Source organism: Lactuca saligna, chromosome 1 (assembly GCF_052625555.1).
Source record: "Lactuca saligna cultivar CGN05327 chromosome 1, ASM5262555v1, whole genome shotgun sequence".
NCBI lineage: Eukaryota > Viridiplantae > Streptophyta > Magnoliopsida > Asterales > Asteraceae > Lactuca > Lactuca saligna.
Genome location: NC_136417.1, coordinates 179,782,505 through 179,794,766, shown reverse-complemented (window position 1 = coordinate 179,794,766; position 12,262 = coordinate 179,782,505). Strand labels below are relative to the sequence as shown.

The 12,262-nt window shown below is 40.9% G+C and overlaps 1 non-coding gene across 1 annotated transcript; it reads right to left on the bottom strand.

Moving 5' to 3' along the window:
* Nucleotides 1-5,218: 5,218 nt before the first annotated feature.
* Nucleotides 5,219-5,325, bottom strand: LOC145027969 (small nucleolar RNA R71). Its single transcript, XR_013675729.1, has one exon. It is a non-coding gene; the product is annotated as a small nucleolar RNA R71 (small nucleolar RNA).
* Nucleotides 5,326-12,262: the final 6,937 nt, after the last annotated feature.

Below are 12,262 nucleotides of genomic sequence, written 5' to 3'. Positions count from 1 at the left end.
CATAGTAGGATGTCATGGAAACCCTCCAAGGTCTTACATCGAATGTCATGGGAACCCCCGCATGGTCTTAGCCTACTACCACGGGAACCCCTCGGGGTATTCCATACTCGTATCATAAAGATAACTATCATATCACATATTGTAACGCCCCGATCTCAAGTTTGGATTTAAATAAAAGGTTCTTTGCTTGTAAGTCTTACTCGACGAGTTGGTTGCTCTACTCGTCGAGTAGCAGCGGGGTGGGACCGTGTGTTTAGTGACCTACTCGCCGAGTCCTGGGAGGGACTCGACGAGTAGGAGCTGGTAGAGGAAACCCTAAATCTCAGGGTTTTGCACCCTATTTAAGGAGGCCTAAGCATCTTTTGGCATCTTTACACTTTGTGAGAGCTCAGTAAAACCTTAATTCGTGTGGTACTCTTTTTGGTGTGTTTTATGCCTTGGAAAGAAGGTTGGCTAGGAAAGAAAATATTGAAGAGAAAAAGGGGTTGAAGCAAGGAAGGTGTGGGAAACAAAACATACCTTAGCTAGCATCTTTTGGAGGTATCAAGTTGCAATCTTTACTCCCGTTCTCTTCTAGATCTCTTTGTGGTTGAGTTTTGAGGTTTTATGGATTTGGGGAGTCAATTTGGTGAGATATGGGCTAGATCTGAAGTTGTAACTTCAGATCTGGACCCTTCTCAAGTTCTAGATTCATAAAGTTTCTGTTTTGGTTGTGGATGAGGCCCTCTTTGTGCATGAAACCCCATTAATAACTTAGATTTGGCATTAAGAGCCTTTTTAGTCATGCATGCACGTAAAGTCAACAACTTTTTGTGAAAAGCATGCCCTAGAAGCTTGGATCTACAATTTGGAGCCATTGCATGGCTTAAATGAGTCCGTATGGCTTAAGGACTGCAGGAACTCACCGAGTCGCAAGGTTTACTCGGTGAGTCACATGAAGATGGTCATGAACTCGAAGAGTTAGATGAACAACTCAGCGAGTCCGATGAAGATTGCTATAGACTCGACGATTTGTATGAACAACTTGGCGAGTCGGATGAGTTTTCCCCAAGTTATGAATGCGTGTATATCCTTCTTGTTTCCGGAAGAAAACTCGACGGGTGGCCTTAGGGTTTCGATCGAAAATCATAGGAACTCGACAAGTCACTCCGGTGACTCAGCGAGTAGGAAAGAAATTCAAGGAACTCGGCGAGTAGCCGAGGGTACTCGGCGAGTTAGGGTCAACATGGACTGTTGACCTTGACTGAGGACTTTGACTTTGACTAGGGGTTGTTTAGCTGGTTTATGGAGTACCTTGTGAGGTTGAGGACTTATGAGTATATTCGTACTATGCTAATAGGTGGTGGAGTCTTTGGCAAGTGATCCGAGAGTTGGGATTTATCTACCGAGTCGACATCTGCGAGGTGAGTTATCCTCATTGTATGAAAAGGGTCTAAGGCACCAAGGTCGACCTTGTAGTTGTTATGGTTATGATATGATATATACGATTATGATCTAATAAATCGAAATCAGGATAGACATTATGTTATGTTATGTGATCCTTAGGGGTTGGTATGTTAGTAGCCTGTTGTTATGATTGATGATCCGTAAGATAAATATATTTGATGTCTATATATGCCTGTATATGTTAGTTATGCGCACATGATTACTTGCTTGCTGGTTGGGTTGAGGCGGTCCTGCTTTGTGCTGAAGGCCAACATACCCTATAAGCGGTCCAGGGAGACTGTAGGCCCACATGGCGGCCCAGTCATGCTGAAGGCTCGGTATAGTTTCAGTTAGACTGTAGGTCCTATAGGGCGGTTCAATTAGGTCGATCACTCAGTATGCATATTGATTGATTGATTATTACTGATATGATATTATCAGCATGGTATTGGTATTTTGGGGGTAGCTCACTAAGCCCTCGGGCTTACAATTTACAGTTATTGTTTCATGTACTTCAGGAGATCATGGCAAGGAGAAGGCCTGACCATACCGCTCCTCATCCTTATGATATGACTTTTGGAACACTCAGATTGAATAATGATTTGAAAACATTTGTTCGTAAACAATACTATTGGGGTTTTATTTATGATTGAAAAGTTTAAATTTAGCGTAAAATTTATGGATGTTACAAGTTGGTATCACAGCCTTGGTTTGAGTGAATTGGAGGAACACTCGTGTGAATCCAGTCTCAAACCAAGGGAATTTTCGGAAAATGATTTTTTTTTAAAATGGTTTTCAAGGTAGAGGATGGAGGATGCAGAGGGTACGATCAGTTGGAGCCTGTAAGTAAACCCCAAAATACCATAAAGTTATTTGATATTATGATATGTTAAAACAACATGCTAGTGCTAGGCTAGGGATCTTCAGGAATCACATGATAGACTTGCCTGGTCATATGATGCCTACTAGCCTAGGGTTTGTTGTATATGGTATTGACATCATTAATGTAGTTGTTAGTGTATGCATCACGGTTGTGCTTAATCAAGATCTTATAGCCTGAGAATGTTGGATTCAGTCTTCGGATAGGACTGGATATTCGAAAGTCTATTGGGTCTAGTGTTACATGCGACTAGCATCCACTAGCGCTGCAGGGGTTGATGGAAGTTCCTTGGATGTGTGAGTTGAGGGAGCAGTGAGGACAGTTGCGAGGTAGGCAATGCTCCCCTAGGAGCGAGGGTTGAGTGCATATTATGTTGATGATAGTATTAGGGTGTTGTGGTGATACTTGAGACAAATATGGGTATGTGTTCAAGGTAGTATGGGCCCGTACTACTGAAAGCACATGACCCGTACGCGTAGCAAGGAAGTCACAACCCCTAGGGTTTGTGGTTTCTGTCTCCCGATATTATGTTTTTTATCTGATGTCTTGAGTGTATCTTTCAGTATGGTTGATATGTGCATAATTAGTTAATTATTTAGTATACATTTTTAATCATTTTTAATTAATTATGTTAATAATGTGGACAAAAGGTACTTAAAATGGTTTGAATTTTGTTTTCAGTCTAGAAGACATGCTTGGGAGTGAAAGGGAGCAAGGGAAAGCAATTGAATACCAAAGAATAAAGATGACGGACAAAAGCCCATCTACTCGGCAAGTACACAAGACTACTCGGCGAGTACACGAGAATATTCCAGAAGATAGTTACGATTCCTGATTCAAGACGGATAACTATGCACCGACTCGGCGAGTTGGTCCTACTACTCGCCGAGTACACCCTGTTTTGAGATATCTATAAAAACCGAGTCTTTATCCAATGGGACAACTTTCCTGGTGATTTTTGAAGGTCAAGCTGCGATTAAGAGGCCTAGAAGACGCTGAGGAATCCTAATCTTCAATCTTTTGAAGATTTCAAACAACTAGGTTAATCCTACCACGTAGATTTAGGAATTGAATATGTTTGATCTAGTTAAACTTGTTTTTGTGTTTGTTTCTACTGCAACTATGAACTAAATACGTTTTTGTTTCTGTTTGGGGAATACCAAGGAACTCCTATGGTTTAATTCTTAGTTTTTGTTTGATTGTTTATCTATTAAAGTAAGTTTGTTAAAGAACCTTATGCATTAATCACTACTATTTTCTGTTAATTGGAAGCCAATTAGGCTGCATGAACATCTCTTAGTTGTTAACCTCATATGTCTATGTGAACACTAAACCATATGCTTAGGAGTAATGATTATGAAACTAAGATTAATAAGACAATAGCAAGATTACTGTGTGAGCTTGTTTGAGAAACCATCAAACAAGAGGTTAATTTAGTAACTTAATTGACCACTACAAATCGTATTTAATCCAAATCATTAATCTAGGGAATTAATTAGTTTAAACACTTGATCACCGCTTAAATTAGTTAATTGTCTAAGGGTTAGGAGTAATGAACATGAACCTAACCACTATAACTGGTAGCCAATAACAATTAATCTATCATAAATACAAATAACCATAGGAGTGAATTGGTTGAACCTAAATAGAAACATCTTTATCAAATTTGGTGAATTAGTTGTTTGCTTTAGTTATTTAGTTAATTAAGTGTGCCTAAGTTTCTAGTCTTGCAAATCTAGAAGAAACCCCTTTTACTTTTATTAATTATTTTAGTTAAAATTAGTTATTAGTTTAATTTTCCGTCCCCTGAGTTCGACACCTTACTTACTAATCTATACCACTAAAAGACAGGTTCACTGCCTTTGTGTGCTAAATTTATTAACAAAAAGTAGGGATAAAACAAGTGCATTTTATACACATCAAGTTTTTGGCGTCGTTGCCGGGGAACGGTTCTAAATAATTAATCGAATTCCTAATTTTTTCGATCCTTTGTGTGAGTTTACTTGCATTGAGTTCATTTATTCCAATTTAGTATTTAGTAATTAGGTTTTAGCATCTGTTTTAGTTTTAATATTAAGTTTAGAATTTTTCAAAATCACACTGATACTCGCCAAGTGCAGTCGCACCTACTCGGCGAGTACCAGTTTATTTAGCAGTTAATTTTCATTTTTTTTAGTACATTTTTTTTGTTCTTTTTACGCTTTTATTCTATTTATTTCAGGACTTTCATGACCAGAGGATCAAACACCCCACTGGTACCCCCGTTTGAAGATCCCGAATCCGCATTGAAAAGGATCAAAGGAAAGGACGTGGAGAGTTCAAGTACACCAACGAAGTCGCCTTTGTCCAATTTGAAGACTGTTTTTGGGAAAAAGAAGAGCAGTAAATCAGGAGCATCCAGTGCCTCTTTGATAATCGAAGATCCAATTCAAGAAGATATCGAGTACGAGACCGAGGAAGAAGAGGAGCCTACATACGAGCACGAAATCGAGTCCGAGGAAGAGTTAGCTTTCACAATGGCTAACATTGATGAAATCCCCATGGGAGAATGGAAGAAGAGGATGCGCGACGACACTGGCCCGGGACTTGTGCAACCCGCAATTCCCGCGACTGCCACCTTCGAGCTAAAGGGTCATATCCTAGCTTCACTCAAAGAAATACCTTTTTATGGAAAACATCATGAAGATGCCTACAAGCATTTGGATGAAGTCAATGATGTAGCTAATTACTTCAATATTCCAAATGTAACCCGCGAGACTCAACTACTTCGTATGCTTCCGGTGACATTCAAGGGTGCTGCAAAAGACTGGCTCAAGTCACTCCCCCCCCCCCCCCCCCCCCGGATCAGTCACTACTTGGGCCAAGATGAAGGAAGAATTCATTGATCACTTTTGCCCACCTTCTAAGATAGCCAAGTTGAAGAAGGCCATTGCAAACTTTGAACAACAAGCTGAAGAGTCACTATATGAAGCATGGGAGAGGTACAAGTGCTTACTAAGAAATTGCCCACACCATGATCTAAACAGCCAACAAGAAGTCTCCATCTTCTATGATGGAGTCAATGTCACAACCAGGCAGTTACTAGACTCGCAAGGCCCACTTACAAAGAAGCCGCCCCCGGTGATTAAAGAATTGATTGAAGAATTCTCAAAACACTCTAGAGAATACCATAACCCTAGACATGATGTCACTAGGGGAGCCGCTTATGCTGCTACTGAAGACTTATCCGCGGTCATGGCTATGCTAAAAACCATGGATAGGAGAATGGATAAAATGGATCAAACGATCCATGCTATTCGGGTGGGTTGTGAAAATTGTGATGGGCCTCACCTTACTAGATACTGCGATTTAGATGAGAATGGCAACAAGAAGGCGAAAGCGTGTTACTCAAGTGGAGACCGATATGATGAAGATTGGCGCAAACAAAACAAAGAGTGGCTCCCTTATAAAGAGTACAAGAAAGCCAAGGAGGAGAAGTATAGACAAAAAGGGAGAGGGTTCTACCAAAAGGAGGATTCGGTCCAAGAAAGGAAGCCAAGCTTGGAAGAAATGCTCACTAAATTTGTAGTTGCTTCAGAAAAAAGGCATAGTGATCATGATGCTGCAATTCAAGAAACAAGAACCATGCTCAGGAACCAGCAAGCATCTATCCACAATATAGAAACATAGTTTGGGCAACTTGCTCAATAAATTAACCAAAGGTCATCGGGCGAACTTCCTAGCAAAACCGAAAATAACCCACGAGGTGCACACATAAACATTGTCACAACAAGAAGTGGGAAGATAATCACTCCCCTGGCACCTATTCAGACTGAAGCACCCAAGGATTCACAGAAGGATGAGGCAGAAAAGCAAGCAGAAAACCAAAATATACAATCTGATAGTCCTACTCGCCGAGTACCTCATATGGACTCGGCGACTACACCATCAAAAACCAATGAGCAGGTTCCTGAAAAGCCTTACCAGCCTCCAATGCCATACCCAGCCCGAGCTAAGAAGGAGAAGCAGGAAGAGTATCAGAAGTTTCTAGAGCACATCAAGACTCTTCAAATCAACATACCCTTCATTGAAGCCGTCATGAAAATGCCAAAATATGCAAAGTTCCTTAAGGAACTTCTCACCAATAGAAGGAAGATGGAAGAAGTGAAGAAGATAGTACTCAATGAAAACTGCTCTGCTGCGATGCTAAATAAGCTACCAAAGAAGAAGGGTGATCCGGGGACTTTGACTTTACCTAGCCAATTTGGCAACTTGGCTGCTATTCATGCCTTAGCTGATTCTGGAGCAAGTGTGAACCTAATGCCATACTCATTCTTTAAGAAGTTGGACCTCCCGGATCCAAGGCCAATTCGCATGGCAATACACTTGGCAAACAAGACAGTCACCTTCCCAAGAGGCATATGCGAAGACTTACTAGTGAAAGTGGATAAATTTGTCTTTCCTGCTGATTTCATCATTCTAGACATGGAGGCGGATCCACAAGTTACAATCATCCTTGGAAGGCCCTTCCTCAACACGGCAAGCACTATAATAGACATGAGAGACTCAAAGCTCACCTTGTGGGTCGGAGAAGATTCAGTTACATTCGGGGTGGACCAAGCTATGAAGTATTCTAGGAGTAGTGATGACACAGCATTCTCAATAGATATGCTTGAAGAATTATTGGAGGAAGACATAACTGAAGATTCCAACAAGTTTACAGCCTATGATCAAGCATTTGATCCAGAAAAAGATTTAATGGAAATAGAAAGACTGTTGGAAGAAGTAGAGTATGAAGAGTTAATGAAGCAAATTGACAGTCCTACTCGCCAAGTAGGACCGATCTACTCGCCGAGTTCCTCTGAAGAAAAGTCAGAATTCGTGAATGCAGCCACCAACTCGCCGAGTACCTTACCTGCACTAGGCGAGTCCATCACTCAGAACAAAGGAACGGAGATCAAAACTTTACCAGACCATTTGGAGTATGCTTTTCTTGAAGAAGGCAATCAAAAGCTAGTAATCATAGCCTCTGATCTGTCCAAGTCTGAAAAGGAAGAGCTCGTGCAAGTGTTAAAGAAGCGGAAACGGGCCATAGCATGGAGCATCACCGACATCAAGGGAATAAGCCCATCCTATTGCTCCCACAAGATCAATCTGGAAGAAGGAGCAAAGTCGTTTGTACAACACCAAAGAAGGTTAAACCCGAACATAGCTATTATTGCCTTCTAGATGGATTCTCGGGTTATTTTCAAATACCCATAGATCCAATAGACCAAGAAAAGACCACATTCACTTGCCCAAGTGGGAGTTTTGCCTATAGAGGCATGCCTTTTGGGCTATGCAATGCACCCACGACTTTTCAAAGGTATATGACAGCTATATTTCACGATATGGTAGAAAAATTCATGGAAGTTTTTATGGATGACTTTTCCGTTTTTGAATCTTCTTTCCATGATTGTCTCACAAATCTTGACTCAATGCTTGCTAGGTGTAAAAAAACCGACTTGGTCCTCAATTGGGAAAAATGTCACTTCATGGTCAAGGAGGGTATAGTTTTGGGCCACAAAGTTTTCAAAAAGTGAATTGAAGTGGATCAGGAAAAGATTGAAACCATTGCCAAATTACCCCCACCAACTAATGTGAAGGGCATTAGGAGTTTTTTAGGATACGCAGGTTTTTACCGGCGTTTCATAAAAGATTTTTCCAAAATAAATAGACCTCTAACACAATTACTACTAAAAGATGCACCATTTAATTTTACTAAAGAGTGTTTAGAGGCATTTGAATTTTTAAAGGAAAAATTAACTAATGCCCCGATCATTATTGCACCAAATTGGAACTTACCCTTTGAGATTATATGTGATGCTAGTGACTATGCATTAGGAGCTGTCCTTGGTCAAAGGGTTGATAAGCACTTTCAACCTGTATATTATGCTAGCAAGACTTTAAACCCAACCCAAGAAAACTACACCACCACTGAAAAAGAGTTGTTAGCTGTGGTATATGCTTTTGACAAATTCCTCCGTTACTTGGTTTTATCTAAAACTACTGTTTTTACTGACCACTCGTTTATCAAGTATTTGTTTTCCAAACAGCATGCTAAGCCAAGACTGATACGATGGGTGCTACTTCTTCAAGAATTCGACATAGAGATACGAGACAAGAAGGGAATGGAGAATGTAGCAGCTGATCACTTGTCAAGGCTGGAGAACCCGCAATTACAAGAAGATAAAGATGGAGACGACTTTCCGGACGAATACATTATGGTGTCAGTGAGAGAAGAGCCATGGTTCGCAGACATAGTTAATTATTTAGCAACAAAATACATCCCGAAGGACTATAGCAGTCAACAAAAGAAGAAATTCTTTGTTGAATTAAAATATTACTTTTGGGACGACCCATACCTCTTCCGGAGCTGTGTGGATGCTATCATACAAAGATGTGTATTTGGGAAGGAAAGTCGGAGAATACTAGAGCATTGTCATAGCGGGCCCATGGGAGGACATCATGGAGCACACTACACTGCAAAGAAGATCTTTGACATTGGGTTTTATTGGCCCACAATCTTTAAAGATGCAGCCCAATTTGTCAAAGAATGTGATGCTTGTCAAAGAGTGGGAAACATTTCATCTCGAAATGAAATGCCACAACATAGTATCCAAGTGTGCGAGGTGTTTGATGTGTGGGGAATTGACTTCATGGGACCATTTCCCATGTCCAAAGGAAACAAATACATATTAGTAGCGGTTGATTATGTATCAAAATGGGCGGAGGCACAAGCGTTACCAACAAATGACGGACGAGTAGTGGTGCGAATCTTGAAGAAACTATTTTCACGTTTTGGCGTTCCGAAGGCCCTAATAAGTGACCGAGGCACACATTTTGCCAATGATCAATTGGTAAAGGTGTTAAAGAAATATGGGGTTACCCATAAGTTTTCCACATCATACCATCCACAAACTAGTGGACAAACCGAAGTGATAAATCGAGCCTTAAAGCAAATCTTAGAGAAATCGGTGGGAAGTAACCGCAAGGAATGGTCAGATAAGCTAGATGATGCATTATGGGCTTTTCGTACAGCTTTCAAAACACCTATTGGTACTACACCTTATAGGTTAGTTTATGGAAATCAAAGCCATTTACCGGTAGAGCTAGAGCATAAGGCATTTTGGGCTTTAAAGAGGTGTAACTTCGACATGGAAGAACTAAAGAGCAACCGGTTGATGCAAATGAATGCCCTTGAAGAGCTAAGGATTGATGCATACTCTAGTTCATGGCTTTATAAAGAGAAGACCAAGAAATGGCATGACAAAAGGATTAAAGATAAAGAAATCCATGAAGGCCAAAAAGTGTTGCTTTTCAATTCACGATTAAATCTTTTCTCGGGAAAACTCAAATCAAGGTGGGACGGTCCTTTTCTGGTGAAGACGGTGTTCCCACACGGTGCTATAGAGTTGTTATCAAGAGATGGCACGCCCTTCAAGGTCAATGGTCATCGAGTCAAAAAGTATGAAGAATGAGTCCCCCGGAATGAAGGAATGGAAGAGTTGTTGCTAGAAGGGACTGCAACTACGTAGAAGGGGAGGAGTCTAGCTAATGACTCCATAAAAAGAAGCGCTTCACGGGAGGCAACCCGAGTCTCAAGTTTGCATTTTCTTTCCTTTTCTTTATTTTCATTTTTCTTCATCTACTTTTATGCACATAACTGCTTGAGGACAAGCCATGCCTAGAGTGTGGGGTGGATGGTTTAAAAACATGAAATAATACATTAATTTTTCTAAATTTACACAATTTTTTCAATCTGTGACATTTACTCGCCGAGTAGGCACGTATACTCGGCGAGTAGATGCCCAGTTAGGCTAATATAACGTTAAAAGGCATTTCTACTCGGCGAGTAGACCCTTTCTACTCGGCGAGTAGCCAGTTTAAAAACGGTGAAACATAAATCTGTAAAAAAATGGTTTTCACCATTCCAACCCCATAACTCGCCGTGCAGCAACTTCTTAAGCATCCACAAGTTTCTTTCGAGTTTCTTCAATTTTCTACTCAATTCTTACTATTCAAGAAAAAAGGTAACATCTTTACACTTTAAACTCCTGACAGGTTCGATTTTTATCATACATTTTTCCAGATTTTGAGTGATTTCAGATTTGGGGGGTTTTCCTCAAATTCTAGGGTTTTGATTTAGTCACAAATTAGATAATGTTAGGAGGATTTTCTTCAAGATCTATGGTTAGATAAGTAATTACAACAAAACCCTATGAAAAATTTGGACTTTTGGACAGTCTACAAAGATCCGACACTCGAACTGTCTTGGTGTTCATCCTACTCGCCGAGTAGGTTGTGTACTTGGTGAGTAGGTAACAATGCAGACCCAATTCTTTGTTTTTAATTACTGGGTGTTGTTTATTTGTGTGTTCTTGATGTTTGTATGTAGGTATCATGGCAAGAAGGGGTCAGTCTTCGCGTGGGGGAAGCTAAGGTGATATGCCATGGCTTTCTTTTCAACAAATCATTTCCATGTTGTCAAAAATAAGGACCCTAAACAGACTACAGGCACTCAGACAGAAGGAAATTCACCTTCCAAATGCAGTGGATTGGGGGTGGTTGGGAAATGTTGGATTGGAAGAGGAACTCACACCGTACTTGGTAAAGGATTTTAATTTGGGATATGCCACCATCACATGTGATGGGTGGTTGTAGTTATTCAAGATCCAAGAGCCGGTTTATGCTGAGTTGTGCTGGGAATTTTTTGCTACCATCGCATTTCGAGGTGGTAGTGAGTACTATAATCCTAACACAATCTCTTTTTCTTTGGGTGGGGAGCTGTGACAATGCAGCATGGTTGAGTTCTCATGGAGGTTAGGTATTTATGATCAAGACATGATGATGATGGACTACTTTGAAGCTTTCTTGGAGAATTGTCACAAAGAACTTCCCGAGGAGGTGGTAGCTTCTACATGGTGGAACACGATCGCCACCGAGTCTATATTCCTTCCACTGCACAAGAAGGCCGCATTCACTCTCCAATCCACCGACTTATTCACCGGTTTGTGGCTAGTATAATAAACATGCGGAAGGATGGGGACAAGGTCCCAACCCTTGACATCTTCTACTTATGGAGCATCATCACTCCTGACGCTTTTTGCAACCTTCCCTACTGCATTGCAAAATTCCTTGCTGAAGGGGCGGTCAAAGAGAAAATCAATTCAAAAATAAATGGAGGCATGTTTATCACTCGGCTGGCCAAGTCATTTGGGGTCCTGGATTTGCCACAAGCTCAAGCACTCACGGTTATCCACCCTCCACCATTCAACACTGCACTATATAGTAGGGCATGGATAGTTGAGAAGTTTGGCGACTCCTTCACTATTCCACATGAAGACGAGCCGGTAGTCCCTGAGGAGCCGGGAAGGCGGGTCCAACAACGTAGTGAGCAGGTGCGGGAAGATCCACCGGTTATTCCGGTGGAGGATAATGATGGATGGAACCAAGTGGAGTACCGACACTACTTGGATGATATTGGGCAAGGGGTGAATTACACTAATACGTCTTTTGAATACCTCTTTCAACAAATGCACATTGCCCCGAGACCCGAACCCGGCTATCCCTATATCACGAATTGGGATGAGAGGATGAGGAGAAGAGATGGAGAAGGAGGAATTTGAGCGGGAGGAGCTAGAATGGATGATGAAGATTGAAGAATTTGTTTAGTTCTTTTTATGTTTTATGCTTATGATGTTTTGTTTTAAACAATTGTTAAACACTTTGGATTTTTATGGTGGGTTGATTATTATTGTCACTATTAGTTGTTTATTTTTCAGGGATAGAAGATAAGGAAGCATACTAACTTGTGAGGGTCGAGAAAGGAATGAGAGATTTTCAAGAAAATTATGGAGTTTTGTCCTTAGGATTAAGTCCGTGAGAGTCAAGGGTCATAGGGAGTGTTGCTGCTGAAGGAACTAGAGTGAGGGTCAG